General features: G+C 42.0%; 1 long non-coding RNA gene across 1 annotated transcript in view; it reads right to left on the reverse strand.

Moving 5' to 3' along the window:
* Positions 1-4,048: 4,048 nt before the first annotated feature.
* The window catches only part of LOC124735541, a 524,395-nt gene continuing 501,162 nt past the window's right edge, over positions 4,049-27,281 (reverse strand). The window contains exon 3 of the long non-coding RNA XR_007009445.1: positions 4,049-4,320. This is a non-coding gene — a long non-coding RNA (uncharacterized LOC124735541). The remainder of the gene's footprint in view (positions 4,321-27,281) is intronic.

Raw genomic sequence — 27,281 nt, forward strand, 5'->3', positions numbered from 1 at the left:
TTTATTTCGTCACTTCACTTGAAACACTTTCACTCAATACACAGTATTCCGTCGCTTGACAAACGTGTGCCACCTGCGCAACAATTCCATATAAACAAAGGCCTCGCAGTGGAGGGGAAAACTACTAAGGCGAAGAAAGTCATCGGATATGTCCTAATATCATGTCGAGCCTCCTTTTTCTCGACGTAGTGCAGCTCGGCGTGGCATGGGCTCTACGAGTCGTTGGAAGTCCCCAACAGAAATATTGAGCCACGCTCTCTCTATAGCTACCCACAATTGCGAAAGTGTTGCCGATGTTGCTTGTTAAGGGACTCACGTCGGGCGATCTTTGTGGACAAATCATTCGCTCGAACTGTCCAGAATGTTCTTCAAACCATTCGCGAACAATTACGGCCTGATGACGTGACGTCGATGTTTGGAAACATTAAGTCAATGAGTAGCTGCAAATGGTCTCCAAGTAACAGAACATAACCATTTTCAGTTAACTATCCGTTTAACTGGATCAGAGGACCAGTCCAATCCATGTCAAATACAGCCTACACCATTACGGAGCCACCACTGGTTTGAACATGCCTTCTTGATAACTCGTGCCAATGTCTTCGTGGGGTCTACGCCACACCCGAACTCGGTAATTTCCAAGCATGATTGCCTATCGAAGTCGCGGGGTCCGACGATGCATATCGAACGTGCGATTGTAAATCGATCATGCGACTGGTGGCGGGCGTTATGATCAGTTATTTGTGATCGTCATTTTTATCTGTTTTCCGTCGTTCCTTTAGTTGCTCTAAGTTACATACCTCCCCGAATTATTTTTGAGTCGCTAGGGAAACCCAGACGATTTATGTCGGTAGTGAGTGGGATGTCTGGTGTTGTTGACGTTTATTCGGCAGATTCTCTCACGCTACAAAAACTAATTCGATGCTTATCCAGCGTTGAAAATTGTTTCACTTTTTGTCGCAAATATGGAGTACTACCGGACGAGGAAAGGAGGGGCCGCTTAGACTGTGGTGGTGCGAAGTGTCTTAAACTTTGAAAGAAGAGTTTCGATGCCTAAATATCGTTACAATTTCATTGCGGAAAACGAATGAGTATCAGGAACAATACGTGATTTAACTCTTCCAAATTATCCATCCAGACCAACGTAATTCTTCTATCTTGCTGGATTCGAGAGTGCACCTTGCAAGTAACACCATCGGAAACTGACTGATCTGCTACTACCATGTGCGAATATTTCTAGTTTTGCAGAGAAGTGTGTTATGTGGTAGTGACGAGCGACAGTGTACCTATCGGTGAACGGAGTAAAGTTGTTGAAGTGGACGAATCTCACATAGCAAGAAGGAAGAAGCAGAGATGATGACCTTCAAAGAGTACAATTGATCGTATTTCGGTATTCGGTAGAACGAGAGTCCCGTAAGTGTTTCGTTGTCACATACTGTCTACAGACAATGTCACTTTAGTGCGTCTGATAAAACACTTCATACTGCCTGGTACTAAAGTCATACAGACAGTTTTCAGTCCTGCAAGACACTCAAAGCAGAAGGATTCGACCACGAGTTCATCAACCACTCTGTAGAGTTCGTTTCTTCGGATAACACGCAGAATGAAAAAAAAATGGCTCTGAGCACTATGGGACTTAACATCTTAGTTCATCAGTCCCCTAGAACTTAGAACTACTTAAACCTAACTAACGTAAGGACATCACACACATCCATGCCCGAGGCAGGATTCGAACGGGACCGTAGCAGTCCCGCGGTTCCGGACTGCAGTGCCTAGAACCGCACGGCCACTGCGGCCGGCCACATGCAGAACATCGAGCGACTATGGAAATATGTGAAGTTTTCCATTAAAAAGGAAGGACGTACAGGACAAAGAGACGAACTATACTTGTTTCAGTACCTCTATTTCCACAAGTTGTGTTTGCAGGAAAAAGTTAACGCAAGTGAAACTCTAACTATATTTTGCGTGATATTGGCAGAATTTATCCAGGCTATGGCAGAAAGAGAACTGGACTTTCACATGACGACAACACCGACGACGAGTAAGGTAAGTCGTCTCGTTTGTAATTACAAGTATTTTTGTAACACTCTTCTTTTGTCGTTACTGTAGCGACCACCGTAAACATACTCATAACGCCGGCCACCAGAGTCGCATGATCGATTTACAAACGCACGTTCGATATGCATCGTTTGGACCCCGCGACTTCGGTAGGCAATCATTCTTCGGTTGAGCTGGACCAGAGGACCAGTCCAATCCATGTCAAATACAGCCTTCACCATTACGGAGCCACCACTGGTTGCACAGTACCATCTTGATAACTCGTGCCAATGTCTTCGTGGGGTCTGCGCCACATCCGAACTCCGTCAGCAGGTCTTACGAAATGAAATCACGACTGGTTTGACGAGGCAACAGTTTTCCAGTCGTCTATGGTCCAACCGATATGGTCACGAACGCAGGAGAGGCGCTGGAGGTGGTGTTAGCAAAGGCAGTCGCGTCGATCGTCTGCTGCCGTAGCCCATTACCGCCATATTTCGCCGCACTGTCTTAAGGGATACGTTCGTCGTACATCCCGCATTTATATGTCGCGCAGTGTCGCTTGTCTGTTAGCACTGACAACTACACGCAATTCCGCTGATCTTGGTAGTTAAGTGACGGCCGTCGGCAGCTGCGTTGACTGTAGTGAGAGGTAATTCCGGAAATTTGCTGTTCTCGACACACTGTTGATACTGTGGATCTCGGAATATTGAATTCAGAATTTTAGATGTAGGATATCCCTGGGTCTAAGTACAACTGCCATTCCGCGTTCAGTGTCTGTTAATTTCCGTCGTGTGGCTATAACCACATCGGAAACCTGAGTAAAAATGACAGCTCCGCCAGTGCACTGCTCTTTTATACCTTGTGTACGCGAAACTTCCGCCGTATGTATACAGGGTGTTACAAAAAGGTACGGCCAAACTTTCAGGAAACATTCCTCACACACAAAGAAAGAAAATATGTTATGTGGGCATGTGTCCGGAAACGCTTACTTTCCATGTTAGAGCTCATTTTATTACTTCTCTTCAAATCACATTAATCATGGAATGGAAACACACAGCAACAGAACGTACCAGCGTGACTTCAAACACTTTGTTACAGGAAATGTTCAAAATGTCCTCCGTTAGCGAGGATACATGCATCCACCCTCCGTCGCATGGAATCCCTGATGCGCTGATGCAGCCCTGGATAATGGCGTATTGTATCACAGCCGTTCACAATACGAGCACGAAGAGTCTCTACATTTGGTACCGGGGTTGCGTAGACAAGAGCTTTCAAATGCCCCCATAAATGAAAGTCAAGAGGGTTGAGGTCAGGAGAGCGTGGAGGCCATGGAATTGGTCCACCTCTACCAATCCATCGGTCACAGAAGCTGTTGTTGAGAAGCGTACGAACACTTCGACTGACATGTGCAGGAGCTCCATCGTGCATGAACCACATGTTGTGTCGTACTTGTAAAGGCACATGTTCTAGCAGCACAGGTAGAGTATTCCGTATGAAATCATGATAACGTGCTCCATTGAGCGTAGGTGGACGAAACTGAAATGAGCTCTAACATGGAAATTAAGCGTTTCCGGACACATGTCTACATCTTTTCTTTATTTGTGTGTGAGGCATGTTTCCTGAAAGTTTGGCCGTACCACTTTGTAACACCCTGTATGTGCGTATCGCCATCCCACGAGTTTTGTCACCTCCGTATATACTCCCCACCAGCACCGCCACCGGCAAACTTCGGGTGGGGCAAAAAAATGGCGCCAGGTTGTTGCGTTAATAATTCTGAAGAGCAGACGTCAAGAAAAATGCGCACGATCGATGGTGCGCGTCTACTCACCTCGTAGAAGTAGAAGGAGTTGATAACCTCCTGGGTGTCGTTGGCGGCGCCGGCGTCCGCCGTGAGGTTGTCAGCGCCGTCGGCGGGCAACAGGCTGGGGGCGGTCGCATTGCCGCCGGCGCTGGCGCTGGCGTCCATGTCTGGCCGGGCCGCGTGTCGCGCCTCGCCGCTCAGCAGGTGGCCCGCTCACGCACCGGCCGCGCGCGCCTCACGCACTCACGCACCGCGGCTGACACCGGCGTCGCGTCGCCTCTGGCCAGCATGCTGGCCGCCATACGCTGTTGATGCCCTCGCTATTCTTTCCGGGCCGCCCTTATCTCCTCCACCCCTCTCCCTCTCTCTGGACACTCGCTTCCAGCTGTTGGCCTCGAGTGGCGCCTGTCGATACCTTCCAGCCGCCGATGAAACAGCGCCAGTTAAGCGCGGCTCCGGCCCGTCTCTCCAATCTCTCCCCGCTGCTGCAACATGGAAATGGAAGAAGAAAACCGTCAGCAGCTGTCGGCACAGTTAATATACAGGGCACTCCAAATATTTCCTAAACGGTGCCAAACAGCGAAACGGAGTTTTCACAAACCGACGTCAGTTCACAAGTGAGTATTTCGCTTTAGACTTAACGCTTGTAACGAAAATGCCGAAAAATATAAGTTTGCCGTATGAGAAATTGGTTGGCAACATTTTTATGTTTTCCGTGACCGTAACATACGTAACGCCATCACTTACAAATATTTTAGCAAATCATCCGCAGAGCCGACAGCGTACAAAAGGGGAAAAGATGACACTTTCTTTCGGCTGGTACAAGGTCAGCAGCAAATTGTTTTATTTAACTCGTGATTTATTGCACTGATTCACAACGAGCTCGTTTCTCCGGAACTGTTATTTTCAACTCTCTCTATTGAGATATTTATAATTATTCAAAAAATGTTCAAACGCGTGTGAAATCTTATGGGACTTAACTGCTAAGGTCATCAGTCCCTAAGCTTACGCACTACTTAACTTAAATTATCCTAAGGACAAACACACACACCCATGTCCGAGGGAGGACTCGAACGTCCGCCGCGACCAGCCGCACAGTCCATGGCTGCAGCGTCCTAGGCCGCTCTGCTAATCCTGCGTGGCTTATAATTATTATAGTGTACTTATGTCATTGTATTTTCGATCATTATTATATCAAATCGTACTTAATTCTAACGTTGTTTCTTTATAATATTATTGTGTCCTTATATCTAGGAGGAATTACGTCCATAAAGCATCTCTGAACGACTTTTCTGTCTGGTAATATGTAGTCAATATAAATGATATAGTTCTCTGTATTGAATTTGTAGTAAATTTATCCAATATTTTGTGACACTTGTCTGATAGGTTTCGCTCCTGCAATATTTTATTTTACAGAATAAGTTACACTCTTTTATTTTCATTTTTTAAAAAAAGAATCTCTTTCTCTTGCATACATCATCTAGTTTTCCTGAAATTGTAATCATTTGTTTTGACTGTACACGTACTTCACATCTACTGATTGTCTTCTTCGACTTCTTGTTTTACCTCTGTAAGGTTTCGTAAGCTCTTGCTGTTCTATAATGTTCGATAAAATGCTTAAGCTTCTATCTGCAACAAAAATTTTAAAGATGTATGTCATTCTCATATTTTTATTGAAATACATATTTATATTTGCAATTGACAATGACATGAATAAACATGCGGCCTCTAGCAGCGGTAAACGTAAACATGTTCTCTAATATTTTCAGCGCCGGACGTGGTGGCCGTGCGGTTCTAGGCGCTACAGTCTGGAACCACGCGACCGCTACGGTCGCAGGTTCGAATCCTGCCTCGGGCATAGATGTGTGTGATGTCCTTAGGTTAGTTGGGTTTAGGTAGTTCTAAGTTCTAGGGGACTGATGACTCAGAAGTTAAGTCTCATAGCGCTCAAAGCCATTTGAACCATACTTTCAGCGGTGATCCTGTACCAGGTATGTAACGTGTGACTTGTAATATGGGACGAATACGCTTGGATCTACATATTTTAAGTACTGTAAGTATGTACTGTACATACTGCAAGTACTCTGACATCCCACTGCTTCTAACGTGTGCTGTCCAGCTAAGTGAGATATGAAATAAATTTATAGCTCTAGTTAGATACTTGTTTTAATCCTTAACGACGTAGGTGTAATACATCACACTACGTATTCAATTCATGACATTGTATGCATTTTCTCATAATGTAACATATATACTTTTTATCTACACAGTTCACAGATCACATGACGGTTGTTCACCGAAACCGGTCATCGTAAATAAAGGCTTTATGAATGCAATGTTGCCTACGAAGTTGGCTTCCTTCAAGGTGAATATTTACTCAGTATGAGCAAGCCTACAACCCAGATTCACAACTTGCGAATTAAATTTTGTAATGTTTAATGAGCAGCTCCGGATCGTCACGCAGTATCTGCGCCTTCAGATATGCAGGCACGTGTGCAAGAACATTGTATGAGGTGAATTGTCCACTCAGACACTGTACAACAACATAAATTTTACACACCTCAACCGGTTAAAACGACGATCACATCGAATGTTCCTCTGTGGAGAGAATCACGAAATGTGTGTGCCAGCATTAGGAAACGGGGGCAAGTGGGACGTGTTGAGATTTGGCTCGGTCCTCGAGGCGTAGTCGGATAGCCGAAGTCGTTAAGGTAACTCCTCAGGTTAAGCGAGAAGTCTGGGTGCAAGTCCCGTTCTGGGACAAATTTTCATACGTCACTGATATGACCACTAAAAAAATTTGTACTCGCATTTTACGAATAAAATTTCATAATATTCAATGAACTGCTGTTGATCGACGCATTGCATAACGTGAACTCTTATCACTGACGCTGTACAATAACATAATAAGGAGTAAAGTGTCGAAATAACTTGGATGGGTGGGTGTTCCGTGTCCACAGATTTAAGTAAGAACTGGATCAGCGAACACTAGGGTCACGTGTTCAATCTGCGTAGTGATTATGGACGTAACCACATGTGGCGAGATGTGGGAACACGTAATGCGACCAAGAAGATCGTGAAAATTGATCGTTTTGGTGGTCCAGGTGCTATGGTGTGGGGAGATATAACGTTGAATGGACGTTCTACTCTCCAGACCTCTGAACACTGTAAGCCCACAGGTCAAGGTTACTGTGACACTGTACTCCTTTCTACTGTTCGTCTTTTCAAGCGCGCTTTTGGCCTTGTTTTCGTTTTCAGGAATGGCAATGCCCGACCTTGTGAATCAGCGCAGGAGTAGCCCTTACGACGAGAGGATGTTAGGCGAATGGACTGGTCTCCTGCTTCCCCTGTTTGAAATGTGGTGGAGCATCTCCACATGCACCGATGACCGTGCAGAAGTTGTTTACCGCTCTGGTCGAGGAATGGAATGCCCTACCACAATAACTGCTTACAAATCTTGTTATCGGTATAGCACCACGTTGCAGAGCATGCATCACCCTCCGTGATGAACACACACCACATTAAGAACCATTTCCCATCTTCTGTAATGTCTAGGCGACCATAATAAAATGCGATGTCTTCAGTATAATTAAATGAAACAAAATAACCAAGAGATAGCCCACCCGTTAGCCGTGCTGTCTAACGCACGGCTTTCCGGATTGGGAAGGAGCGCCTGGTCCCCGGCACGAATCCGTCCGGCGGACTTGTGTCGAGATCCGGTGAGCCGGCCAGTCTGCGGATGGTTTGTAGGTGGTTATCCATCTGCCTCGAGAATGCGCGCTGGTTCCCCTTATTCTGCCTCAGTTACACTATATCGGCGATTGCTGCGGAAACAAGTTCTCCACGTACGCGTACACCACCATTACACTACCACACAAACATAGGGGATACACTCGTCTGGTGTGAGACGTTCCCTGGGGAGGGTGGTGGTGATGGTGGGGGGGAGGGGCGGGGGGTTTCACCGGGGGCTGATCCGCACAGTAACCCTGAAAGAGTTGTTAGGTGTGGGGCGGCGGAGGGGTGAAGTGGGCTACGGTAGTCGTCGTGGGGTTGTGGACCACTGCGGCTGCGGCGGGGACAGACCTTCTCCGTCGTTTATAGGCCTCTGGTTAACATACAATACAATACAACAAAGATATAGATTCTTCAAACAACTTACTGTTATCGTTCATATGAGTCGCTACAAACTGAACAGTGAATTCTCATATTGACGAACATAGATCCTACTGTTAGCGTTGAGATTACCTTAAGTTAGTCAGTGTGTTAAAGTGTGGTTTCCAAATCTCATTTCTGAGTTAATGGCGCTATCTGATCACTGTTGGACTGACTATAAAATCACTGTGCGATTCCGTAAGATCAAAGATCCAGTGTATGCATGACACAGAGGCCCAAACAATAACCAAACCGACTCGTCGCTGTAACAATAAGTTTTGCAATAGTCAGCACCTCGTACTTCGTTATTCAAACAATTGTGTCGGCTAGCGTCATCTCCATCATTATGGAGCATTATGAACGACGGACATAAAATTATACGCGAATTAAGATTTCTTATTGGCTCCGCGCTTGGATGATACATTTGTTATATAGTCACACAGTATGGAAAAGCTTCATAGATTCCTCGGTTTCTTAGAAGCTTTTCAATCGAGAATCAACTTAACCTTAGAGATAGTGATATCTGTCTACCGTTCCTAAATGTCTTGATCTATAGAAAAAGTGATAATAGGACTCAAAGTGTAAACAAATAGATATTTAGATACCTCATCAGAAACAGCCAGCCCAGACGCAACGTATCACTGAAAATAAGCTGGCAAGCAGTTGAATTTCTTAAGAAAGACATTACAATGCTTTATCTACGTAGAGGACTTTCAAACGAAATAGTATTAATTACCCTGGGAAGGTCGAGGAAATACTTTCCATTCTGTGTTACCTTTCGTTTCCAGAGCTAATGACGTCATATTCCAATTTCTTCGGAAGAATTGTAAAAGACCTCATTTTGCAGACAGAACAGTAAAAGACTTTCAAAATGGACGCACCTGATCAACTCCACATTGAAAACTGAAAGGACAGTAAAAGTAGATGTTAAAGCGTACGAAACTCACATGCGTTTAAAACAAAGTGTGAAAGTTGTAGCAAATGTGTACGAGTAATAGCCAAGGAATGCAACATTTACTGAAGGAAAGTCAGAGAAGCGTTGATGTTTCAAAGTACCAGAGTCGTTTCATTAGAGATGGCGGCTATAGGATTCCAGCTTCATGACTTCGCGCCATCAAGGAGATAAATATGCAGCCACCGTGCGCAAGGAATGCAAACAACTACGAGGAAGCCACCTCTGAAGGTCGACAGCCAAGTTTTGGTACACATTCCTACTCTCTTTCTCTGCATCTTTCACTGCATATCCAATGAGGATGGCACACCAATAGTAGCCAGAAAAAATTTGCTCGATAATCCAACTTCTTCCTAACAAGCTCGGGAAAAAGCTCTTCTTCAAATGACCGCGTCACTGATCTTTGACAGTGTTCAGTTATCCATGGAGACCCTATAATACTGAAGATCACAGGACAGGGGCCAAAAAGTTGATACCATATGAAAAAAATTTGAAGGAAGCCATGACGCGGCGTAATAACCTACAATATTTTAGCTTCAGTGACAACGGCTATGGATGATTTCACTCTTAAGTTAAGCACTGGATATTCAGAACTATCGCCACATAAGTAAATAGGCACTAATGAACATATTTATTAGGAACAGATTATGGCTCTCGGATGCGTAGTCACGAATGCTGAGACACATGGCATTAATCTTACTTTCTCAGTGGTTCACTGAAGTGGTTATTCTTTTGTTTCTATATGTTCTGTAAATAAGAATTTTGGAACGTGTATTTGTATGTCACCTTTGGAGGGGTTGAGTGCATTGAGACTAGCTGTCGGGTGTTTTCCCAAATTTGTTTGTCCTGCCTACATATGTCAATTTTATCAGCGATTATTGAGCATGTCCTAGGTGGCCGTATTTTAATCGTTTATCCTGCAGACGTATCCTAATTTTCTCAGTGATTGTTTGGTCTCATTATTATTTGTATGCGCAATAATAATTCCCACCTGCAGTAAATGACAATTACACGTAACTTACTCATGGAATTTCTGTAATGATTTTCTAATTAAAAAGTAGCAAGTGGCATAATACAGTCTTAAATTTTTGTCGACTTAGAAGAACTAGTATTTTTTATAATCATTACTGAACGGCATCCGAAAGCGCCTGAATAACAAGTGAAGAGGTATATCGCATGGCACAGCTTGCATTGGTGCGACCGTGATACTTATAAACCGGAGCACATTTCTTTTCGATGATACGTAGACGAGTATCACAAAGAATGCATCCTAGGCAGACGGAGTAAAAATAAACAAGAATGTCCACTATCCGCTGAGTGGTGTACAATAGCAACGGAGCCTCTGGGAATGTGGAGACATCAGCACATGGCACTGAAGACGTACGAATGGCATTAATATTGTTCTTAAAAACAGAGAAAAATGCAATCATGATAAAAGGAATTGACTCAAGAGACAGTCGGACAATTCTACGTAGAACTAAATCTAACTCAATTACTTTCGGCGCAGTGAAGCTACCAATGCAACAGAAGTCTTTAATGCCAGTAGTAGGTTCCATCTAGATATGCACGTATTTCCGTAGCCTCAGGACTTGGTTTACATAAAACGTATAATAATAAGACTTGTATTACCCAGTAGGCAATAAGATATAGTATTTATTGCATCTACATGAAAGACAGAGAGTGTAAAATATTAACGTCAATCTCTGGGTAAATATAAACCGCTCTACTGCGGCATGTCTCTATCACTAAACAGATTTCATCGGTTGCTTCCTGGCAAATTTGGTACTCAAATATTTTACAGATGTCATTCGTCATTGCAGCGATGCCAAAATTTCCAACAACATTCCTCATCAACATAGTTTGGTTGCAGATGTCAAGCTACCAGTAATAAATAATGCACACGTGGTCCTGAAAGATCATGCACACCACGTGTAAAGGTAATAACAAAAAGAAACGAATTGTTGTTTGAACTAAATATCCACATAATTTTGTAAAAACTTCGTAAAAAATATTCACATTAGAGATTAAATAAAACAGAAATTCATTGATCATGGCGCAGTGGTGCTGCAACATGTTTGGGAACTTGGGAAAAAGGTGTTTTACATAACTGGTGGACCTTACATCCAACAAAACTGCAAATACAGTAAACACAAGGAGTTGCAAATCCAAATGATGAATATCATCATCATCATTATCTTCTCGGATGAGAGCAGATTCTGTCACAGTAGTGATTCAGGAGATGGTGAGAACTCAGTGCAGCCAGGAACATCTTCGAATATGATGGTTCTGGTGGTTCAGGATTTATGTTGTAGGGAGGCATAATGTTGCATGGACGAGTTGAATACAAAATTTCGAACATAGTGCAGTTACCCGTCTATGTTATTGTGGCAATGTACTTCTTCCCCGCCTACGTCTTTTCGGGGTCGCGTTCGGTCCTGGATTACTTTTTACGGATGGCAATGTGCGACCGCATCGAACAGGCGTGCTGTAGCACACCCACGTACATCAACGACCGTCCAGGGCGCTGAGGGAGGAATGGAACGCCGTACCACAAGAACACCTTACCAGTCTTGTGGGAGCACGTTGCAGAGCATGGATTCTTCTCCGTTGTGGTCACACACCCTACTAAGAACCACGTGCCGTCTTTTGTAAAGTCTAGGGGATCATTATAAATCGTGATGACTTCAGTGTAATGATTGTCATTCGATAAAAGTGTCATTTCTGTTCGTCTCATTGCTCAGTTCTTTCCGTTACCTTCTGTACTGTACTATAATATCGAGTTACCATCCGTCAGGAATGTGGAATGCATTCAATGACTGTGATGTAACTTTCAAAATCATGATGCACAGCAATCAGTCGTCCTTTCTTTCATGTTTTATTAAAGCAGATCTATATTTCGGCTTGTATCTAGCCATTATCAATGCATTATTTCTGATTTTCAGTACATGTCCTAATACGTCAGTCCCCTGCCCCTCCCGTCACAGTGCATTCACAACTCAAATGGACTCTGAAAGGAGCCTGAACAACAGGGGACTGACGTACGGAGACATGCATTAAAACTCAGAAATAATTCATTGATGATGGCTAGCTACTAGCCGAAATATAGATTTTCTTTAATAAAACATGAAAGAAAGAACGACTCATTGCTGTGCTCCGTCGTTTTGAATGTACTGTAACAGTTCATTCTATGTATGACACAAGTTTCATCGAGCTACGTTTCTTAGCAGTGGCATATCAAGCGAAAGTTACTTTCGGTGTTAAGTGTCACATACGAGTGTAAAAACTTCACGTGAAACCTTGTTCCAAGGCAACTATTGGAATTTTGATGTACCTGTCACACTTTCCTTTTTGTGCAAAAGCTCATTCTTTATATGAACGACGATGAAAATGTCTATGGTGTTGGCAGGACAATCTCACAAGAAATACGAATCAGTTACATCTTGAGACAAGACTGAACACAGGCAAAATAGTGACATTTGGCTAACAGGCCACATTACTCACTATAGAACTAATACCAATAACGAGACGGTGCCAATTTCCGTGTTTACTTTCTTCACCATCAAACTTGTTAGACCACTGACGCTAGGTATGTTCAGAGACAGTGTTCAGAATGTGTTTTCAGAGGAGTTGCTGAAAATGTCGTCGGTTTACATTAATCAGCAACTGTCATCTGCGTGTTAATGACTGTCTGACACGTCACTAGTAATGGTTGCATCAGCCAGGCGGGCAACCAGCTTTTCTAGGGTGCCTGTTGACCTCTTCTATACCAATCGAATTCGTTCAGCCCACGAAAAGAAAACAACTGGAGGAAGCAAACGGTCTGAAACAATAATCTATGACATGACAACTTGAACACCATCGCAGAACGTTTCTAGCGTCAGTACGTACATGGACTGCTATCAGGGAAACGATGAACCTGCGAAGTTTTCGACAGCTAAAAAGTACGAAAAAATGGCCTGAGAGGTGGTCGTCTTAAACACAGCATAAGATGCATACCTAAAGAGCCATGAGCACTTGTCCATCTTCACTACTGTGAAACACATCTCTTCTACTTCAAGTGTCTGCAATCCATCTTCACTACTGTGAAACACATCGCTTCTACTTCAAGCTGTCTGCTATTACGAACGACCTAACAAACGCAGTAAAAATGAGTAAACAAGACAGAACACTTTATTCTGTTATTGTGAAAAAGTAGAGCTTCTGATGAAATCTGCTGGCTATTATGTACGACCTGCACATGCCATATTAAAGAGAATATGATGTTTGCAATTTCCTATGTGGAATAGTGTACTTCCATTATTCTCGTAAGTGCAAAGATAAAACTAAAATGTAAAAACATTTCACAAACTTATCTAAACATAGACTGGTCGAATTAGAACTAATGTATGCATTTCGTTACTGACAATTGTAAATATGGTTTACAGCAACAACTTTAACAGATGTTTACTGCATACTGTAGCGATGTACAATAACAGAACAATATGTCCTCATCTGTTTACTGCATAGTGTACGTCGTTCGTAATGTCAAAGAGCTTGCAGTAGAAGAGAATTGTTTCGCAGGAACGAAAATGAAAAAGTGCTCGTGCTTCTTAAGGTATGCATTTTAGAGCCCATGTTTGTGATATTTTTTTTCTTGTTAGGTACACACAACCATGTCTGGGATCTCCTCCCAACCCATTTCAACCAAATTTGGCACACAACCAGCAAACTTCACAAGTATGTATTGTGGGGTTTATAATCTCCTAGCTCCCCCAGCAACGGAGGTATGTCTAAAAAGTGCTTCTCAGCCCCTGCCATATAGGCTGTCCTGTACAACAGGGTGGAGTGTAGGAATACTATTTGCCTATCTTACTGACCTGCGTTAGAGGGCAGCCTAGATGTTTGGGGGCAAGAAAAGGTTTTCCAGGTCCCATCATGCATGCTGCACTGCACAGCAAGTGTGTTGCAGTGGAGCAGTATACACAGCGTGATCAGAAACGGTTTGCAAAGCTTGTAAGGCTTTTGTGTGTGTGTGTGTGTGTGTGTGTGTGTGTGTGTGTGTGTGTGCTTGTAAATAATAATTAGAATAGTTTTGGTTGGCAGGCAGTCTATCACTGCACTTTTAATATTTCTACACTGCCTGACAAAAAAGTGAAACGTCCAGAAGATGAACAGGAGATAAAATCGAACTGTTCAGATTGAAATGATATGTGATGTTATTTACTTACTACAACTTTGAACATAGACCCAATGTGCAAAGCACTAGACAGTATGATTCCACTCACTAGTATGAAAGTGCACCTCCCTCCAGAAACTCAGGAACACATGCACTGATTCGGTTAGAAAGGGTACCTTAACATGGTTGTATGCTTTCCTGAGTAAAGCTTGCCCACCCGATTGTAACGGTTGTTGACATCCTGCATAAGGGGACAGGGAGAGAGATGACATTTAAGTTGGTGGCATACAAGTTCTATTGGGAAGAGATCTGGATATCCTATCTGCCGCTGGAGTATTTCAATATAAAACACTGTTCAGAGAGACACATCCCATGTGTTCATAAGCATTGTACAGATAAAAAAATCATAATACTGTCACAAGAGAGGTAACACATGAGGATGTACATGCTGTATCGTTGTGCCATAAGGAATTCCTCAATCACTAGAAGACATGACCTGCTGTCCTACCTGATGGCTCATATCACAATGACACCAGAATTGGCATCACCATGCCCCTCCAAAACACTTGTGGAATGGGGTCCCTTCCAAGTCTCCGCGATTGCCACTGCCAATTGTCATCCAGGGTTCTGAACAACTGCGATTCATTGCTGAGCACAATGCAACGTTATTCATCAGCAGTCCGAGTTTCGCTCTTATAGCACTACTCCAAACAGAATAGTTTTTGTTGTGAAGCAAACGGCATTCTACGCTTGGGACGCCAATTCCTTAGTTCAGCTGCTGCTGGTCCCCTACCGATGGTGTGGGATGATACAGAATGTAGCAGGGAGTCCATTACATGTTCTTTGATATCAGGCACAAATGAAAATATGGTACGATGTACTGGGTGTATAGTACTGTGATCGTCACTTTTTGTGATCGAACGTGGTTGACAGGAACCTTGGCACACATTCCAATATTGGGCAACTGTCACTTCTAAATGTCCAGAAAACTTGGATACTGCATGATTCGAAAAGCTGACCAAATAAGAGACCCACACTAATGCACCCTGGTGGCTGGAAACCGGCCATACCCTTCAAAGGAGCCATACTGGCATTTGCCTGGATGATTTAGGGTAATCACAGAAAATTTAAATCTGGTTGGCCGGACATGGATTTAAACTGTCATCCTCCTGAATGCAAGCCCAGTGGGCTTAGCGCTGTGCCACATTCGACACACACAGGGTGGTTCAGGGGAAATGTCACATAATTTGTAAGATGATTCTATGTGTGAAAATAAATCGAAAAATCTTAGGAACATGTGTATTATTTTTGATTGTTACAGAACTGAAGCGAGTTAAATAGACTCATCCATGAGTGATTATGAAGATAAGTGAGAATATTTCTTACTGAAATGCTGTGTAGGTTCTGTAGTGGACAGAATAATGGTGGGACACATGACTGATCAATCTTACAAGAGATGTTCGAAACTAGCTGATGGCTAATGCACCCTATACTGGTGGTGTGACTCCGTTATACCATTGCAAGAATGTAAGATCTTTCCTCAACTGACTGGATGGCATTATGCACTGATGTTATGTGTACACTGGGTATTGCTCGAGATCAACATAATGGTTGAAATACCATGGAGAATAACCTGCTACAAGGGTTCGTCAATCAGGGAAACATCACTGGTTTTCTGTCACAGCACCACAGGCAATGCCATTACAGTAACCATCCACAAATAACATGTCTGTGTATTCTACAAGGTGAACATACTCATTGAGGCTGTACCTAACGAAGTTCCACACGAGTTGCTCTTCTAAACAGCATCCCAGAGACGTAAAAAAATGTGTCTTTACCTATGGTTACTTGTTCTTCAATTACTATGAGAATGCATAGCTATGTTTAAAAAGAATAACTGAGTGTAGTCATGGGATCGACCCAAACACGTTTGCTTCCATGCCCCTCAGCTAATTCGCTGCAAATAATAATCTGTTGTTGTAATCCCGTAGTCAAATAGACTATGCATTAGCTAGAATTACGAGATAATAAAATACACAGAAATAGTAAATAAATGTTAAATGAATTATTTAATAAAGAGGGTTCTATTCTAACGTCTGTAATTGATGCAGGCGACAGAGAATTACGCTGAATAATGCTTATTAAAGAGAGGACATCCTAAATAAGTGGGCAGTGGTCCTATCACATTCACTTAAAGTACAGATAGAAAATATTCCTATCATATGCAGTAAAGTTACATTGAGAGCGTTGGTACCATTCTGAAGTAACAAAATCCCTAAACTAAATAGCAATGAAAGAAACACGAAAAGTAAGTGAATTTCGTTTTCACATTACAGGAAATATTCACCAACTCAAAACAATTCATAGTTCAACACGATGATTTACAAAACATCATACGTGATACAAAGAATAGTAACTCACACTCTGTTTATCCGCAGTTCTGTAATATAAGTGGGAAAAAAAAAAGAGTCCTACTACTGGGCACATTCATTTCTCTCTTCAAAAGTATGGTGGCGACGATTCACCGCCAACAATCGGCCAATTACATGATTAAATACCACTTTATATCACAGTCAGGTCTGCCTTCTTGAAGCACAAACACAAAGCACTCCAGAATCGTCCTTGATTTCTTCACTCGAACCCCCCCCCCCCCCCTCTCCACTTGAACCCCATAGTTTCCCATTACTGTTTGTTTTTCCGTTGAATGAAAGCTTCAGTTGACTGAACTTGGGCACTTCTCGGACTAAGCTAATGTATTACAGAAATATTTAAACAAAGTAATTTTATAAGCAATTTATTGTACTCAGACCATTCACAATAAATAAGTGATAAGATAAATAAGGATTCGCCCACAAATAAATAAGTCAGTATTCTTTCACAAGTGCCGGCCGGGGTGGCCGAGCGGTTCTAGGCGATACAGTCTGGAACCGCGCGACGCTACGGTCGCAGGTTCGAATCCTGCTTCGGGCATGGATGTGTGTGATGTCCTTAGGTGTAAGTAGTTCTAAGTTCTAGGGGACTGATGACCTCAGAAGTTAAGTCCCATAGCGCTCAGAGCCATTTGAACCATTTCTTTCACAAGTGCTGTAAGTAGGCTGTTTACGTTTTTATGTTGGTAACGCCACGTAGCGCTCTCTAATAAAATCGCTGACTGCGCTGTGTGCAGTCTGTGGCTGGTTGGATTCATTGTTGGAAGTTATTCGCCAGTGTAGTGTTGGGCAGTTGGGTGTGAACAGTCCGTAGCGTTGACCAGTTTTAGGTGAGCCGCCAGCAGTGGTGGATGTGGGCAGAGAGTTGCCAAAGTTCTGAGATGTTAATATGAGCGTACGATCTGGAAATGTGTCCGTCAGAAAAAGGAAATTTGTTAAACTGGATGTCACGAATGACTTTTCAACATTATTAACGGTAAATACATTGCTTGTTCTCTATCAAAATCTTTCATTTGCTAACTATATGCCTAGTAGTTAGTGCCTTCAGTAGTTAGAATGTTTTATTTAGCTGGCAGTACTGGCGCTCGCTGTATTGCAGTAGTTCGAGTAACGAAAATTTTTGTGAGGTACGTGACTCATGAAGGGCAAAGGTTATTGTTAGTCAGGGCCATTCTTTTGGAGGGATTATGGAAACTCAGATTGGTCGTGCGGTAGCGTTCTCGCTTCCCGCGCCCAGGTTCGATTCCCGGCGGGGTCAGGGATTTTCTCTGCCTCGTGATGACTGGGTGTTGTGTGATGTGGTTAGGTTTAAGTAGTTCTAAGTTCTATGGGACTGATGACCATAGATGTTAAGTCCCATAGTGCTCAGAGCCATTTAAACCATTTTGAAAGTCAGATTGCGTTGCGCTAAATTAAAAAACAGTCTCAGTACGTTCAGTTTCACTCAGAAGTTTGGAAATCAAGTAAAGTAGAAGTTTTACCAGCACAGTCATTCTTTACTAACAAAAGGGGAAGTTTCAGTGCACTCATGATAAATGACAATAATTTGCCATTAAATGTTGTTCAAAGAATTACGTAGACTTGCTTGTCAGAAGAACATTCTCACACTCTTTTACAAAGATGGTGTCCGAAATACATATAACTGATGACCTCTTAAATTACTGTATTTTGTATTATCAACTGCTATTAATATTTAAATAGAGTTAGTGGCAAAATAGTAAACTGTTCATTAAATAAATACAGAATTATAACAAAATGAAAATAAATACATACTTAAATAAATACGGAAATATCAGAAAATGTGAGGTATTTTATGCTGTATTCATTTGCTGTGTAATCGTGGAGGATGTGATGTTCCGACAAACGTTTATGTAGTGGAAAGATGACAAAAATGCAATAAATCAGGAAATAAAGTAGATACAGACAGGTAGCTTTGAGAGATGATAGCTATACTGCAATTCTATCATCTGAGATACCGTACGTTGAAATCGCATGAAGCATTTAAAAGTTAATTCAGAGGTTCCGTGACAATGTTTATCCATTGCGAAATATTAACTTCTGTAGTTTTAGAGAGATTGAGCTATTGTTGTGTCACTAGATGTACCTCATTTTTGGAGATCACAGTTGTGTAGACATGTTTAATACTTGAATGTGAAATTATAGTCTTGAAGAGCTGTAAGAAGCCATTTTTCTGCTTATCTGACACTCCGCCATTTCTTGTAGAGTTGTAGGTCATTTTAAGCACCAAATTATCCCAGCCACAGGGTTTGCCCCTTTCCCGCACGCACTCCTTGTATCTGCACCTGATCTCGCCTGACTCATACCCAATCAAGCAAGCAGATTCAACTCTCCTCAGTGTCACCCCTAGATGGACAAGTAACTCGCCTACTCACTTGTAACACCACACCAAGCTGTGGTTTTCAGAAACAACCTTTCAGTAACGACATAATCATGTGTTTTTTATTATCCAAACACAGTTTGGCAGCATCAGTGCATGTCTTTATTTGCTCTAAGAATGCGTTTTGTGAATTTTGAGATTGCACTGCGTACCACTGCAGTCGTGTTGTAACATCTAAAACTACAAGCGTGTATGAAGAAACTATCGTCAAAGATTCGGAATTTGCGATAAGGCATAAAATCAAAATCCAGTACTGATAAGAAGGTTTAGTCTATCCATGTCAACAATATTGGTATCCTGAATTAAGTATAGACATGTGGGTTAAGTGGAGAGATAATGAGGAAAGACATAAAATGTATTTGAATTAGAAACAGTCTTGGTTCTTTATGAAGTGAATAAATTGCAACTGAGACTGATTTAAATTCAAATATTCCGCATATGGTTGCTGTACCAGACGACGTAATGAAGTGAGAGATATTCTATAAAATTATATATTATGAAAAACAGATAAGCGCCCAGTGATAATGTGACAAGAGTAATGAAACACATTTGGCTAAAGACTAACAAATAATTATGTCTTCTGCTAGAGTACGGAATGTTTTCTCGCACGGATTGAAGCAGAAAATGTTGGAACATTATGTCGGTATTGTGTGTACCATATTTTACATGGAACCTATATCGGTTTATAAAGATGGCGTTCAGTATATTACAAAAACGATTTTCGGTGGTACGTATGGTCAATGACAGGATCAGATGACTTACATATGAAACAGAAATGCGATTATTCATCAGAAAACCTCAGATTCTTAACATCAGAGAGTGTAAATAAAAAGGCGTATGAACAGGACAAGAAATTTTGAATGAAACTCTCAGACGGTAGCAGAAAGAGCAGGGTGAAAAGCGTCCCTAACATTACAAGTTGGTGCCTTACCTACACTTGAATTCGTTTCATTTTTATTTTTTTTTATGCGACTCGCCACGAATTCCTTTCCTGTGCTAACCCCTTCATCTCAGAGTAGCACTTGCAACCTGCGTCCTCAATTATTTGCTTGCCGTATTCCAACCTCTGTCTTCCTCTACAGTTTTTGCCCTCCACACTCCCTCTAGTGCCATGGAAGTCATTCCTTCATGTCTTAGCAGATGTCCTATCATCCTGTCCCTTCTCCTTATCAGTGTTATCCACATATTCCTTTCCTCTCCTATTCTGCGTAGAAACTCCTCATTCCTTACCTTATCAGTCCACCTAATTTTCAACATTCGTCTATAGCACCACATCTCAAATGCTTCGATTCTCTTCTGTTCCGGTTTTCCCACAGTCCATGTTTCACTACCGTACAATGCTGTACTCCAGACGTACATCCTCAGAAATTTCTTCCTCAAATTAAGGCCGGTATGTGATATTAGTAGACTTCTCTTGGCCAGAAATGCCTTTTTTGCCATAGCGAGTCTGCTTTTGATGTCCTCCTTGCTCCGTCCGTCATTGGTTATTTTACTGCCTAGGTAGCAGAATTCCTTAGCTTCATTGACTTCGTGATCATCAATCCTGATGTTAAGTTTCTCGCTGTTCTCATTTCTACTACTTCTCATTACCTTCGTCTTTCTCCGATTTACTCTCAAACCATACTGTGTACTCATTAGACTTCATTCCGTTCAGCAGATCATTTAATTCTTCTACATTTTTACTCAGGATAGCAATGTCATCAGCGAATCGTATCATTGATATCCTTTCACCTTGTATTTTAATTCCACTCCTGAACCTTTCTTTTATTTCCATCGTTGCTTCCTCGATGTACAGATTGAAGAGTAGGGGCGAAAGGCTACAGCCATGTCTGACACCCTTCTTAATACGAGCACTTCGTTCTTGATCGCCCACTCTTACTATTCCCTCTTGGTTGTCGTACATATTGTATATTACCCGTCTCTCCCTATAGCTTACCCCTACTTTTTTCAGAATCTCGAACAGCTTGCACCATTTTATATTGTCGATCGCTTTTTCCAGGTCGACAAATCCTATGAAAATGTCTTGATTTTTCTTTAGCCTTGCTTCCATTATTAGCCGTAACGTCAGAATTGCCTCTCTCGTCCGTTTACTTTTCCTAAAGCCAAACTGATCTTCACCTAGCGCATTCTCAATTTTCTTTTCCATTCTTCTATATATTATTCTTGTAAGTAGCTTCGATTCATGAGCTGTTAAGCTGATTGTGCGATAATTCTCGCACTTGTCAGCTCTTGCAGTCTTCGGAATTGTGTGGATGATGCTTTTCCGAAAGTCAGATGGTATGTCGCCAGACTCATATATTCTACACACCAACGTGAATAGTCTTTTTGTTGCCACTTCCCCCAATGATTTTAGAAATTCTGATGGAATGTTATCTATCCCTTCTGCCTTATTTGACCGTAAGTCCTCCAAAGCTCTTTTAAATTCCGATTCTAATACTGGATCCCCTATCTCTTCTAAATCGACTCCTGTTTCTTCTTCTATCACATCAGACAAATCTTCACCCTCATAGAAGCTTTCAATGTATTCTTTCCATCTATCTGCTCTCTCCTCTGCATTTAACAGTGGAATTCCCGTTGCACTCTTAATGTTACCACCGTTGCTTTTAATGTCACCAAAGGTTGTTTTGACTTTCCTGTATGCTGAGTCTGTCCTTCCGACAGTCATATCTTTTTCGATGTCTTCACATTTTTCCTGCAGCCATTTCGTCTTAGCTTCCCTGCACTTCCTATTTATTTCATTCCTCAGCGACTTTTATTTCTGTATTTCAGATTTTCCCAGAACATGTTTGTACTTCCTCCTTTCATCAATCAACTGAAGTATTTCTTCTGTTACCCATGCTTTCTTCGCAGCTACCTTCTTTGTACCTATGTTTTCCTTCCCAACTTCTGTGACGGCCCTTTCTAGAGATGTCCATTCCTCTTCTACTGTACTGCCTACTGCGCTATTCCTTATTGCTGTATCTATAGCGTTAGAGAACTTCAAACGTATCTCATCATTCCTTAGTACTTCCGTATCCCACTTCTTTGCGTATTGGTTCTTCCTGACTAATGTCTTGAACTTCAGCCTACTCTTCATCACTACTATATTGTGATCTGTCTATATCTGCTCCTGGGTACGCCTTACAGTCCAGTATCTGATTTCGGAATCTCTGTATGACCATGATGTAATCTAATTGAAATCTTCCCGTATCTCCCGGCCTTTTCCAAGTATACCTCCTCCTCTTGTGATTCTTGAACAGGGTATTCGCTATTACTAGCTGAAACTTGTAACAGAACTAAGATAGTCTTTCTCCTCTTTCATTCCTTGTCCCAAGCCCATATTCTCCTGTAACCTTTTCTTCTACTCCCTCCCCTACAACTGCATTCCAGTCGCCCTTGAATTCGTATAGCTAATAAATTGCTGGTAACAGTTTGTTGGCGCAGCAAGGATTATTGGAACACAATTAGATAGAAGCGGAAAACAGACATGCACCAGACATGACGATCAAAATTCGTTGAAAGTAGGAAAACTACGAGGCAACTGTATTAAATGACACAAAAGGTCACTACTGTAGTCGGATTACCACTTACTAGAGTTGTGATTAGTACATATCAGCTACTATAACATTAAGGTAGCGGAAGTAACAAGTATTTGGCAAAGATGACGGGGCAAGCGGAGTTGGGTATTATGAATGAACAGAGGTTGAGTCGCAAGTATTTTCTTGCTCCTTTCGAAAATAACTAATACCTCCTGTATTTTACCCACTGTGTGGATAATGTAGGTGGACCACTGTGTCTATGTTATACCGCCACCTCTATAGAACAGCGTAGGAAACACTGCGCTAAAAGTACTGTTCTAGGTTTTCTTCTTCTGAATAAATATTAGTTACCTGGATATTAATTATCCTCGTCGCTTTATTGTATCATATTGTTACTTTGCTACACTGAAACGATAATAGAACCTTAATGTACTACCAGGAAAAGTTAAGTGGGACGTCGAATGGCGGGTGATTTATTAACTACATTCTCAGCTTCAGCTGTTCTCCGGTTACGTCTTGTTGTCCCCTCGTGGAGGGTTTTGATGTGTTTTTCTCAAGAAGCCAAACAGAGCTTTTAAAAGCTTCCGCGAATAAAAGAAGGCCTATAAGTGAAGTGTGTTTCAAAGTTGAGGAATGAGCCATCAAAGTAACGTAGTTCCCGTTTTACTATCAACTTCCAGAGATAAGAGCATCGTGAATTCTCTTGCAGCCTTGGTAAGAACATCAGCTTACAAACTATATCTGAGGAATATTTGTGGTTAAGGGTACTACAACTAGCAATTTTGTCCTAAAAGCCGTGGCAGGTGTAAGCTTTAACATCGACTTCTACTATTTTTGCGTCGACACATTGTGGGGGCGTTGATACGTCAGAGAAAGCTATTTCAGGAACAATGTCATACCAAAGGTTCTTCATACAAGCACCTATTCATATGACCTGACGTACAGAGGTCGGAGAGGTACTTGAAGGACCAAAAACAGTAGATTAGCATGCTTAAAACATCTAATAAAACCGTTGCCATTCATAACAGCTTCAAGTTGTCTTGGAACGGGTGGATACGAGTCCTATATTGTTTTACCGAGAATCTTATATCATTCATCCTCCAACATAGTTCAGGTAACGCTATTTCCAAAGCAAACTAGAAAGTTATAATAATATTGAGACCTAGTGACTGTGGTGACCATAGGAAATACGACAGTTCATTTTCGTGTTCACTAAACCAGTCCTGTAAGATAGCCTCCTCATTTACAAACAAACATTGTACCATGGAATGGAAATTACAAACCGGAATAGTCACCTAATCCCGTCAGTAATATAACCTTGCAGAGTAAACAAGGGGTCCTCGAAATATCACGGTATGGTTGCCCAGATCATTACCGAGCCCCTGACATGTATGATCCGAACAAATAACTTTCTTCCATTGCTCCACATTCTACGTTTTATGGCTTATGCCCCATTTTGTAGCTTTGGCACCACGTTTTGCTGCTACAGGAACCTGTATCATTTATGACGGGAATTAGCATAAACTATGAGTGGTTTTGAAATTCCAGCCTGCCCTGCAATTCATTGTTAACAGGGTTCTGCAGTTACTGTTGTAGCTGTCATCCTCTTATTTCAAATCCTCTTCAGTGGCCGTCTGTCATGATCACTAAACAAATACTCTCGTCTGCGTTTTGGCTTACTGCGTGATGATATTCCGCTTTCTACATCTGCTCCTACATTTACTTGCATAGTCCGCAAGCCACCGTAGGATGCGTGGCAGAGGGTACACTGTAAAACTACTAGCCACTTCATTTCCTGTTCCAACCAAAAACAGAGCTAGGGAAAAAAGAATATCTATATGCCTCTGTACGAGTCCTAATTTCTCTAATCTTATCTTCGTGGTACTTACTCGCTACGCACATTGGCGGCAGTAGAATCGTTCTGCAGTCAGCCTCAAATGCCGGTTCTCAAAAGTTTGTCAATAGCACTCCTCGGAAACAATGCCACCTTTTCTCCAGTGATTCCCACCTGAGTTCTCAAAAGATTTCCATAATACTTTCGTGTTGTTCGAACCTACCGATAACAAATCTAGTAGCCCGCCTCCGAACTTCTTCTACGTCTTTCTTTAATCCGATCTGGTGCGGATCTCAAACACTCGAACAGTACTCAACAATGGATTGCTCTATACGGCCTCCTTTAAAGATGATCCATACTTTATTAAAATTCTCTCACTAAACGGAAGTCGACCATGCGCCCTTCCTAGTACAATCCTTAGAAGCTTATTCAATTTCATATTATTTTGAAACGTTACGCCTAGAGATTTAATAGACGTGACTATGTCAAACAGCACACTGTTAATGCTGCATTTAAACTTTATGGTTTTGTTTTCCCTACTCATCTGCATTAGCTTTCTTTCTTCTGCATTTAGAGCAAGCCGTCATTCATCACACCAACTAGAAATCTTGTCTAAGTCACCTTACATCCACCTACAGTCACTCAACGACGACACGTTCCCATGCACCACAGCATCATCAGCAAACTGCCAGAGACTGATACTTACCCTGTTCGCTATATCATTTATGTGTGTAGAAAGTAACAGCGGCCCTGTCACATTTCCTTGGAGTAACCCTGTCTCTGATGAATACTCGTCGACGAAGACAATATACTACGTTTTTCCTACTTAAACGTCTACAATCCACTCACATATCTGGCAAACTATACCGTATGCTTGTACCTTCATTAACCACCGGCAGTATGGCACCGACTCAAATAAAAAAAATAAAAATAAAAAAAGGCTCTGAGCACTATGGGACTTAACATCTGGGGTCATCAGTCCCCTAGAACTTAGAACTACTTAAACCTAACCTAAGGACATCACACATATCCATGCCCGAGGCAGGATACGAAAGTGCGACCGTAGCGGTCGCGCGGTTCCGGACTGAAGAGCCTAGAATTGCTTGGCCACCGCTACCGGCGACTCAGATACACTAATAAAATATATGACTATGGAATCCACATGTTTCCCTTCATCCACAGTTTGCAGGATTCAACCTAAACGAATATCTTCCATACGGTGGCTCCTCAAACACCAAATATTTCGGCTACCTTGATTACGGAAGCATCCACATTACGAGCGCCAACAGTTCGCCCACGTTCGAATTCACTTAGCTCCGACATAATGCACTCACAAGTACATAGTACATTGTTACGATCACGGGTAACACTTGCAAAGTATTGAGGACAAGGAGCCAGGGCCATTCGTGGTCACATACAAGAGCGCAACCACCAGACGTGTCTGGCATTTACGTTTATGTACAAGCGTTCGTGTTGCGCGGTGTTTCCATTTATTTGTCCAACCCCTGTAGTTGAGAGAGTGAAACTCTACAGGACGTGAAACCAGGTGACTTTAATTTCTAGTCACTTCTTGTTTGACTGAATTCTACCTACTACACACCAGCCTTGCCGTGCATATCGTAAATAAGCCATTAATTTCAGTTGGAGAGCATTTCACGATTCGAAGGTTCCCTTAATTGGCATCAGCCCATTACTTTGGTATTTAACGGATTTCCTTTAACTCCATTTAATTAACGTAGAAGACCTGTTCCACTTACACACATCAAAAAAAGTTTTGCATCACCTTGGTTCCGAGAGTTCCGTAACCTGTACAGGAAACTGGAATAGAGATCAAAATAAACAGCATTTCCGCCCTTCTTATTGCTCACGAAAAACACAAATTGCATACAGGGAGACCTTCAGAGGTGGTGGTCCAGATTGCTGTACACACCGGTACCTCTAATACACAGTAGCCCGTCCTCTTGCATTGGTGAATGCCTGTATTCGTCGTGGCATACTACCCATAAGTTCAACACCTACATTTACATCTACATGGAGACTCGGCAAATCACACTTAAGTCCCTGGCAGAGGGTTAATTGAATCACCTTCATAATAATTCTCCATTATTACACACTCGAAGAGCTCGGAAAGAAGCGAACTCCTACATCTTTCCGCGTGACCTCTGATTTCCCTTATTTTATTATGATGATCGATTTTTCCTACATAGGTTGACGTTAAAAAACATTTAACTTTCTGAGGAGGAAGTTGGTGATTTAAATTTCGATTATTCTGTAACGAGAAACGTCTTTGTTTTAATGATGTCCACCCAAAATCCTCTATCACGTCCGTGACTTTCTCTCCCCTATTTCTCGATGATACGAAACATGCTGCTCTTCTTTGAACTTTCTGGTTGTACCCTTTAATCGTATCTGGTACGGATCCCACACCACGCACCAGTACTCCAAGAGAGGACAGACAAGCGTAGCGTGGACGGTCTCTTTAACAGACGTGTTCCATCTTCTGTCTTCTGCCAATAAATTGCAGTCTTTTGTTCGCCTTCCCCATTATATTTTCTATGTGTTATTTCCAATTTAAGTTGTTCGTAATTGTAATTCCTCGGTATTTAGTTGAATTTACGGCCTTGACTGATTTATCGCGTAACCGAAGTTTAAGGGAAGCGTCTTATCACTCATGTGGGTGACCTCACACTTTTCATTGTTTAGGATCAATTCCCAATTTTCGCACCATGCTGATATTTTTTCTAAATCGTTTTGCAATTCGGTTGATCTTCTGATGCTTTTAACAGACGATAAACGATAGCATCATCTGCACAATACGTATGACGTTTGCTCAGATTGTCTCCTAAATCGTTTACATAGATAAGGGACAGCAGAGGGTCTATACAGCTACCTCGAGGAACGCCAGAAGTCACTTCTGTGTTACTCGATCATTTTCCATCAATTACTATGAATTGTGACTTCTATGACAGACAATCATAAATCCAGTCGCATAACTGAGACGATATTCT

This window comes from Schistocerca piceifrons, unplaced genomic scaffold, assembly GCF_021461385.2.
Source record: "Schistocerca piceifrons isolate TAMUIC-IGC-003096 unplaced genomic scaffold, iqSchPice1.1 HiC_scaffold_1682, whole genome shotgun sequence".
NCBI classification, from domain to species: domain Eukaryota; kingdom Metazoa; phylum Arthropoda; class Insecta; order Orthoptera; family Acrididae; genus Schistocerca; species Schistocerca piceifrons.